Source organism: Lepisosteus platostomus, chromosome 4, assembly GCF_059453375.1.
Source record: "Lepisosteus platostomus isolate fLepPlt1 chromosome 4, fLepPlt1.hap1, whole genome shotgun sequence".
NCBI classification, from domain to species: Eukaryota; Metazoa; Chordata; class Actinopteri; order Semionotiformes; family Lepisosteidae; genus Lepisosteus; species Lepisosteus platostomus.
Genome location: NC_142614.1, coordinates 9,278,491 through 9,287,483, shown reverse-complemented (window position 1 = coordinate 9,287,483; position 8,993 = coordinate 9,278,491). Strand labels below are relative to the sequence as shown.

Below are 8,993 nucleotides of genomic sequence, written 5' to 3'. Positions count from 1 at the left end.
TGGATAGGAGAGCCTCCTGGGAAAAACTAAGGTTGCTGCTGGAGGGGGTGTTAATGGATCAGTAGGGGGCGCTCACCCTGCGGTCTGTGTGGATCCTAATGCCCCAGTATAGTGACAGGGACACTATACTGTAAAAAAGGTGCTGTCCTTCGAATGAGATGTAAAGGTCCTGACTTTCTGTGGTCATTAAAAATCCCTGGGCGTTTCACAGAAAGAATAGGAGTGTTACCTCGGTCTCCTGGCCAAATTTCCCTTTGGACTTCACCAATCATGGCCTCCTAATAATCCCCCTCTCTAAATTGGCTTCATCACTCTTCTCCTCCCCACTGATAGCTGATGTGTCGCATCATCCAGGTGGTGCTGCACACTGGTGGTGGTGGAGGGGAGTCCCCATCGCCTGTAAAGCGCCTTATTATGTAAATATTAATTATTAATTATTATTGGCTGCATTTTATTTCAACACTGTAATGACCATTTTTGTCCACACGATGGCAGCATAGTCCAATCAAAGAAAAACGGCTCAAATTTTATTCAATAGTTTATCCCGTTTATTTGACAATAACCCAAACTCAGGAAAGTTGTCTACTGTCCAGAAATATCCCAGCTCTCCAAGAGCTGAGTCTAAGACACCTGACCTAGACCATGGTCTCTGGAGCTGGAGGCTGGAGTAAAGTATCAGGCGTATCCCTGCTACAGGGGGACCCCAGTGCCTGCTGGTCTTCACTTCTGCTCATGCCCGTCCTCACAAGGGTGTAATTAAGTTTGTGGGTTGATAATGGGTATACTCTGTGCTCCTGTTGGGGGGGGGACTAAGTTTTTTTAATGTTTTCTAAAACCCCAAAAAGACTATCAATCCTGTAGGTTTCACACACCGATTTACAGCATTGTCCTGGTCTGTTAACAGGCCCCTGTTGTTTTTAGGCACCCAGGAATTCCGCAAAGGCATGCCTGAAACCCCAGAAAGCATCAAAACAAGCGTGCCACCCCATCTGTGAAGGGTGTTTGAGGACATGTAGAGATCATAATACCCCTATATCTGTTCATTTCTAAAACTAACAATTTTCAGGGAAATGAAAAGATGTAGACAGAATAAAAGTCAGTTGTGGTTCAGGTTCAGGTAGAGGAGCGTCTCTCTCCTGGCCTCCCTGTCGTTGTGGCTGCAGGTGAGCCCATTCCCTGAGCGCTGATCCTCGGGGTGACCCCTGTTGTGTGGCAGCTGTGGGGTGTCCGTCGGGCTCCCCAGGGCCAGCCGGGAGAACCAGGAAGCTTCTGGACGGAGTTTCTGTCCTGCTTGTCCATATCCTGCTCACCCGGGGTCACCCCCCCGCAAGGCCCGACACCCACGGGCTCCCTCTCCGGGGGGGTACCCCACTGATCATCGGAGCGACAGTCCTCCTCCTCGGGATTCCGGCTTCTCAGGGTGTGACCGCTGGGCCCAGCAGGCCTCCCGAGTGGTCCAGCTGGTAATGCTGTACCCCAGGGTCCCTGTGAGATGTAGGTCGCAGGTTTGAGCCTGGGTCCCGCCGCTCGCCCGTGACGGTGAAGGTGTTCTCCTAGGATCCTCCTCCCAGGATCCAGATCCGCTGCCCGGGTCTCTCTCTCCGCTCCCCAGGAAGCGATCGGCGCAGGGACACGTGCAGGTGTCCAGCCATCAGCGCCAGGGCCGACGAATACTCAGGATTCCTGTAAACGCGGAGCCGAAGGTCTCGTCCCTTGTGCATGCCGACCGGGATGGGCCTGGCTGAGAGATCAGGAAGGTGAAGGTGGGGGCTGGAGAGCGAAGGGGACAGAGGACATTAGTGATCACGGCGTCCAGAAGCCGACCGTACTGACCGGAGGCCTGAGATCCTGAGCTGAACGGGGCCCTTGTGCCGCGCAGGGGCCGCACCGGGCAGGGGGGGCATCAGGGAGGACAGACGAAGGACAGGAACATGTCCACCTCGTTGCGGATCACGGTGGGGGGCGGGTGGATGTTGTCCGGGGAGGATTGGCAAGAGGTCATCTGCCAGACATCTAGGAGGACGACGGGGAGGCCCTGGAACATCCTCCGGAGCAGCACGTCCAGCTGCAGGGACAGCCAGTCGCTGCCGTACACGTCCTTGTAGCCCGTGTTGGCCGACTTGATGACCACGAGGGTGCTGGGGCTGCGGTGCAGGAGCGAGACCACGGCCCGGCGCACGGAGGCCACCCGGCGGACGAGCTGCTCCGGCGGGAAGGTGGTGAAGTGCGCCCAGAGGGTGAAGACCACCACGGTCTGGGCGCCCCCCGCCAGCCCGTCCAGCTCGTTGGCGATGTAGTGCAGGCTGACCCACGGCACCTTGAGGGTCCGGATGGGCAGGCCGTGGGCCCGCCAGTGCAGCACCACGTTGTTACCGGGATCCACCGCCATCAGGGGCCCCGACTGGGAGGAGGTGTGCAGGTCCAGCTGCTTCAGAGCTGGGAGAGGAACAGCAGGGGGCGACAGTGAGAGGCGCCGGGCAAGCCAGCGGGCTTGTCTCTGGGAGAGAAAGAGGAACACCCAGAGAGCAGGCCTGGAGAGAACATGCAGATTCCGCACAGAAGGTGCTCCAGCCCAGAATCAAGGCCCAGGGCCAATGTTCACTCTAATTTTTAATGGCCTGTGTGTGCAAAAAATTCAAGTTTTTCAAATTTTCATTTTTTTTCCCCCCGTGACAAAAACTTGTGCGCACTAAATTGAGTGTAAGTAAAATTGTAAACCTGAAATTGTGTGGAGTGTGGAGCAAGCATGAGCAGGGAGGTACGAGACGATGAGAGCACAGATATCGATGATCAAGTAGCAATAATAATGGACACAGCCAACTTTCCTATGTGCGCTGCTCTCATAACCTGTGTGGGAACATTGCCCAGGATCAAAGAGCAGTGAGGTGGCAGTGCTACCTGACTCGCCACCATCTCGCCCTCAAGATTAGCTGAAAACAACACGGCTGGTATTTCAGCAGATCCCTGCAGAACTAACAAGCTGCGCCCTTTCGAGAGGAAGCACACACAGTTTTCTCCAGGTACTCGAACCACTGGCGCAGCGTGGAGTCGCCCATCATGAACAGCTGTTTGTTGCGCAGGCAGCTGGATATCTGCTCAGGGTTGGGGAAGCTCCGCGTTGCACAGACCAGGGAGGTCCAGCGGTCCTGGAAATAGAACCCAGCTGGAACCGGAGTGTCCAGTCCAGGAACGCATCTCTGCTCTGTTCCTGGAGAGCAAACCCAAAACAGAGTCCAGGAAAATCATATTAATCCCCTCCCTGTGGGCACAATTCATCACAGCTAGGACAGAGGGCTACCGGTACAGTGCACAGCATTGTGGGATAGAAGCTACTGAGCATCGCTTCAGGGCACATGGGAAGATCTTACTGCGTGAGCGTTTTCCCCAGCCCTGCCACACGAGACCAGAACCCTGGTTGTGTACGAATTTTTTTTTTCTTATAAAATATACTTTATTCCGAAAAAAAAACATCTCAAAAGGAAACATCTCACACATTAACACTCCACATAATTAAAACAACGGCGGAACGGTGGTGATTGTCCGTTATCAATCCTTGCAAGTGTGGGCGGATTTGCGCTATTATTAGAGTCCCTCCAAACCCTACCACTTGCTGTTAACCATTAATCCCTGTACAGGGTCCATAGGCCTTTCCAGCACTCCTTTGCCGTGGGGAAACCCCATTTAGCAACGTCGCGCTTCATCCTCCTCCTGAGGTCCGCCAGGATCCTCTTCTCCAGCTCTCTCGCTCCCCACTCGATGTTGTGCCGGATGAGATTGTTCCTCGCGTCCCACAGGCCTTTTTTTGTGAGGGACAGCAGCAGCCACATCAGGAACTGCGTCCCCTTGTCCAATCCGGTAGGTGCCAGCCCCAGCAGAATGTACTGGTAACTGAGCACCGCACCCGTCCCCAGGAGTTGCATGGTGTTGTCCATTCTGCCCCACACCGCCTTGGCGAAGGGGCAGCTCCAGAACACGTGCTCCTGAGTCGCCTCGACGAAACACGTGTCCCGGGGGCAATGCGGGTTCCTGGTAAGCGAATGTCTGTAGAGGACCTCTCTGGTGGCCAGTCTCTTGTGTACGGCCATCCAGTTGAGGTCCTTCAGTTGATTGTCCAGTTGTTTAGGCTGCGTCCTTTCCCAGACTTGTCTGGGAACTTGCAGCCTTTCGTCAGCGACCAGATGCCCCCTCACCTCTTTGTACAGAGCTCTGTGGTTGGTGCAGAGCTCTGGCTGTCTCGTGGCCTTGTACCTCCTGCTCCACTTGACGGCGTGGGTGTAGAACTTCGGTCGCCTCTCTGCCTTGGGCCCAGTGTTTGACTGCGGATAAAGGAGTAGGGCAGAAAGACACAATATGAGAACACATTAAGAGCACAGGGGAAAGAGTCCAGAGGAGTTGGGACTTGAAGCTTGTGCCAGGCACAAACTTGTGACTTCAAACCTTGTTAGAGAGAGCGTGCTTTTCTGTGTTTTTAGGGAACGTGGGTTTCCTGGTACCTCAGTTAGAAACGTCTTTCCTGATTAGTCATTTTATGGATAGGGATATAGGCTCTCGTTTATTTTGTGGCATCCTGGGTGCAGAAAGAGAGATTTACAGTAACTGCAGGTTACCTTTTATTTAGTTAGAAGGCAGCTCATCTCTTGTGTGGCTTCTGTAGGCAAATTAAGAGTTTAGTGCTTAGTAGCAGTCTGGGGTTTTCTGGGTGACCAGAATGTTAGGCCTCTGAAATGCCTTGTCTGTAAATACTGTATATAAAATAAACATGTTCAGCCCCAATTGTAACAATATAATGTAACTTGGTGTGTTGTATGTTTTGTATCTTGTGTAGTTTATGGTAATAAATATTTGTGTTAGCCAAGTGTGCCTAGATTATTACTCTTCTCTGTGCCGGAGAAAAAAAGGATTCACGTGCCTCTAATTATACTCGGGTGTAGAAATCATTTACAAGTCGGGGGTTATGAATTATTTCACTGATTGATTAAACTGTTCGGGCAATTCCCGATTTTCACCAGTTCCGTTATCCCCCATTTGTAAGAGCTGGCTAGGCTAGACACTGGTAAGGCACATGTCAGATCAGTATAAATATCATCATGAACACCTCCTTCTTGATGGCTGGCTAGGTGCTTCCTCTGCTCTTCACAGTGGAAAGACGTAGTTTTAAGAACATAAAAAGGTTACGAATGACAGGAGGTCATTTCAGCGATCAAACCCATTTGGTAGTTTGAGGTTAATAGATCTGAGGATCATATCCAGCCCATTCTTGAACATGGCTGGGCCGCTTGTTCCACACTCCCACCACCCTTTGGGTAAAGAAGCGCTCCCTGTTATGATGTGAACTACTCCTTAGTGATGTGTACTGCTACTTTATTACCACCTTAACATAACATACTTAACATAACTCCTTTACTTTGCTTGCCTTGTTTTTAATAGTCTATCTGAGCTCAAGGGCAAATGCACAACATAATACACTGCTTGTCATACAGGGGTGCTATTCATCCACTATTAACAAGCCTCTTATTTTGTATCTGTTCACATCCTGCCTTTTCCTTATTACAAATGTGCAAGTCAGGAGTTAGAGATGCAGTTAGGGTTCACAAAACCAAGACGTGTCATGAAGTTCCCAGATTTCCCCAGGCTGAATCTTTTAAGTGTCAAATGATATGTCACACGATTTGAGACCTCACCCTGAGATCAGAGCTCATTTTGAGCCACTGGTCCGCATTGTGCGGACTTCACAAGCCACGAGGATGCGGACAGTTCCAGGATGTTCAAGTTCCCTGAGAAATGTACTGTACTTCAGAGATCCCAGGAGGTTTGTCTGTGAGCGGTTCTGTGCCACTAGAGATGCCGACATACAACACGAGGAGATTTCACTCCCTGGTTCGGGGGGAACAGCATCCCTGCTATTGGGCCAATGGCCTCAGAACGAGCCAATGAGCTGCCGAGACGCGATGACGTAAAGACGGGAGCGGACATACGGAGCACAGGGGAATGTTTGGAGAAGGGATAACGTTGAGCTTTGATCTTGTCCTGCCGTGATAAACATTGGCTATCAAACAGTTCTAGGCTGCCTTATGGGGGCTATTTGCTTTACCGTTGTGTCTGACTCGGTTACTGTTCTTTGGTGGGTGTGAACCAGGAACAGCGCCCGAGCGTTCCTGGCACCTTGTGACCCGGACTTTGCAACTAGCTGGTACTGAGCCCTGCAGCTGGAGAATGAATAACCTGCAAAAATTCAGGATCGCCAAGATCAACAGAATGCACGCTCTCATTTTTTCTTCCTTTCTTCCTATTATGAAATAAAAATGAAAGCAGACGATTTTTTTAAAAGCGTTATTAAAGTGCATAAATCGAATATTTCGTTTCCCCCCTCTCCCCCCCAAACTTACACAGGTAACGGTACAGAAAGGTTGCCGTATTGCTACAGGACTGCAATACCTTAGACTTTGTGTCTGTAAAAGTTTCAGGATCTTTACCACGCTTTAAAAAAAAAGGGCACTAGAAAAAGAAAAGTTTGATACAGTAAGTCCGAATACCCTTCACGGCTTTTAATGGATAAAGATGTTCAGTGGGGATACAAAAGGGTATTTAAAGGGTGAATCGGAGTTTTATTGAACAGCCCAATAAAATAGAGTAGCCAATTGGAAAACACTTCAAATGTTTGTTGATAAACAACGAGCCGGCAATGTCGAGAATTCATCTCAATATGCGTTATTATTCTGGTTAATCCACCACCAGGATTTTATATTTGGGTTGACAGTGACTCTTATGGGTGTGGCATTTTTAAATAATATTTTTTTGCCTTCTAAAGTAGAGTGTTCTAAACGTGAGCTACTGTTCTCTGCAGCGGTGGCGCCGGTGACCCCTGTTTTACACGGCGGCAGAGCGCAGAGCCTGTATTCGCCCCGGACACCGCTCTGAAGCGCCTTTTGTGCGTGGAAAGACTCAACCCCCGTTAGTTCTCACCGTTCTGTTCTATTTTGAGAGCTTTTTCGATAAACTAGAAGCCACGTGTTCTCTGACTTGGTCTTACAAATGCAGAGGCAGTTCGGATCAGATTTTATATGACATTTCGTCCCCGACCCAAAATCTCGCAAGCCTTTCACTTGGCTCCATTGGAAATGATCTCCACCGAGCTGCCCCGTGCTCGCAGACGCCGTACAGGCTACACGTACTCACGTCAAAGTGTGAAATTTACGTCTTCTTTTGTTGGGAAATTTAAGACAACGTGCGTCACAACGTTTGAAGCCGCCTCTTAAAAAGCAGGCGATTGTACAAGGCTGCCGTTTGTCTCCATTGCTCTTTGCTCTATGTATGGAGTCACCTGCCCGGTGGATACGGCAAAATAGCAAAATAAAAGGTATTTCTATACAAGGGAATGAACACAAGATAGCACTGTACGCAGATGGTGTTTTGTTATATCTGGAGGATCCCACTAGTTCATTTCCAGAACTAACGAAACTCTTAGATAGCTTTGGCTTCCTGGCAGGCTATAAGTTAAATGTTCAAAAAGCATAAATTCGTACCCTTAATTACAACCCTCCCGATTGAAAATAAAAGCAAATACCACGTTAAGTGGGACCAAAGTTAAGTGGGATATTCAATTAGATATCTAGGAGTCTATTTACCAAAAGATATCTCAACATTAGCAACAATTAATGATGGACTCCTTATAATTAAAATTAAAACAGGTACATTGAAATGGAACCTAATCCCCTTTATGAGTTTAGTTCTAAAATTGAATCTTTAAAAATGAACCTACTGCCCCGATTACTCTTCCTATTTCAAGCTCTCCCTGTAGAAGTCTCTGCAAAAATATTTTCAGAATGGGATAAGATGATTTCTAGGTTTACAGTATTTGGCAGGGGAGAAAACCTAGAATTAGATTCAAAACATTACAACTTTCAAAAGATAAAGGGGTAATGGCTTTACCAATTTTGAAATATTATTATGCACCTCGAGTTAAATAAAAGAGTATAATTTATGTGAAGCAGTGAAGATACTCAGACGGTGCGCCTATGATACAGAGTTTCAACCAAATAAAGTGGATAATAGATTTAAAATCACAAAAGGAATAACTGCATTTTGTAATATAATGGAAAGGGATCGGTTACAAAGTTTTCAGTATTTAAAGGAGAAACACTATTTGGAGATTTCAGAGTTTTATAGATATCTTCAAATGCGCCAGGAGATTATAAGGGGAGATTTAGATATTGTTAATGATGGGGTAGTGAAAGTAGTTACAGAAACCTACAAATCAGAATTAAGTAAAGGTATTATATCTAGATTATATAAAGTTTTATGGAAATGAAATCATATTCTACAGAGCATATAAAAGATAAATGGGTGAAAGAAAGTGAAGTTAGAATTTCAAATGAAGAGTGGCTTAATGTTTGTGAATTTCAATGGAGATGTACTAACTCACATTTATGGAGAGAGTTTTGCTGGAAAAACATTGTTCGATTTTTCATTGCTCCGAGTCAGAAGGCGCACCATACTGAGGAAAACTCTAAATGTTGGAGACAGTGTGGAAACCAAGGTGATCATTGGCGTATATTCTGGAACTGCCCTAAAATAAGGCTTTTCTGGAAGAAGTTACATGAGGCCCTGGAAACTATATCTGAAAGGAATGTACCCTTTACATTTGAGGCTTTATATTTTGGCGAACTGGATTTTGATTGGAGGGAAAGTGACGAATATTTGTTTGGAATCTTTATATCAGCAGGTAAGAAAGCTGTAACAAGAAAGTGGCTTCTCACAGATCTACCAACAATGAATTATTGGATTGAATTAATAAAGGAAATATATATAATGGAAAAAAATAAAAATTTCAATAAAATTACAAATGAATAAATGTGTCAAATATTGGTCTAGATGGGTTCAGTACATTGAACCTTTAAGGTCGGAATTTGCTGAGAGACAAAATAACTGAAATTTAAAAAGGTACATTTATATAGTCTCCTCCCTTTTCATATTCATAAATGTATAAATCTTCC

At 47.2% G+C, this 8,993-nt stretch overlaps 1 pseudogene across 2 annotated transcripts; it reads right to left on the bottom strand.

Annotated features, from left to right (window-relative positions):
* Positions 1 to 525: 525 nt before the first annotated feature.
* On the bottom strand, positions 526 to 3,115 carry LOC148672483 (NXPE family member 3 pseudogene; annotated as a pseudogene). 2 transcript variants are annotated; one of them, XR_015935788.1, is made up of 2 exons: positions 3,031 to 3,115; positions 526 to 2,436 (listed from the first exon to the last, which is right to left on the bottom strand). The product of XR_015935788.1 is annotated as an NXPE family member 3 pseudogene, transcript variant X1 (transcript). The 2 variants fall into 2 exon arrangements; XR_015935789.1 differs by lacking the exon at positions 3,031 to 3,115 and having other exon boundaries at positions 526 to 1,741; positions 1,834 to 2,782.
* Between the last annotated feature and the right edge of the window lie 5,878 nt (positions 3,116 to 8,993).